Below are 700 nucleotides of genomic sequence, written 5' to 3' on the forward strand. Positions count from 1 at the left end.
AGAATCCTTCTTTCTAAATCATGTACATTTTACAAGAATTTTTACAATTTTGTGAATTGGAAACTATGGTAAATTATTACTTTAATGACCCTCCCCCCGCCGAATGAATCAAATCTTCCTGTATCCCTTTGTGTGTTTCCCTTCCACACTGACACTGGGCTTGACCATGTGACTTATTTTAGCCAATAGGACATCAGCAAGTATAGCACAAATGGACGTTTGATAAAAGCTTACATACTGGGTCTTGTTCTCTCAGATACCATCTTAACATTGCCAAGCTACAAAGAAGCCCGGATGAAAAACTGTGCAGAGAAAGAGCTCAGCTAAACACAGGTTGCAGCAGTTCCACCAGCTGGATGCAGCTCCATGAGTGACCCCAAAAGAAGAACCAGAAGAAGAAGAACCCTGTCAATCCCCCAGAATCATAAGAAACAACAAATTTTACTTGTTTTAGACCACTGAGTTTCGGGGTAGTTTGTTATGTGGAAATAAATAACTGAAACACAAATCAAGAGTAAAAGTAGTAGTAAGAGTAGTCTACAATGCTGCCTAATTCTATCCTCTTACAAAATAACTAACTCACTTCAGCATTTTAGATATATCATGTTGTTGTTGTTGTTATGTGCCATCAAGTCAGACCCAACTCATAGCGACCCCTCCTTGGGTTTCCAAGGCAGTATCACTATGGAAGTAGATTGCC

Source organism: Orycteropus afer, unplaced genomic scaffold (assembly GCF_000298275.1).
Source record: "Orycteropus afer afer isolate SDZICR_OR568_19922 unplaced genomic scaffold, OryAfe1.0 scaffold00002, whole genome shotgun sequence".
Lineage (NCBI taxonomy): Eukaryota > Metazoa > Chordata > Mammalia > Tubulidentata > Orycteropodidae > Orycteropus > Orycteropus afer.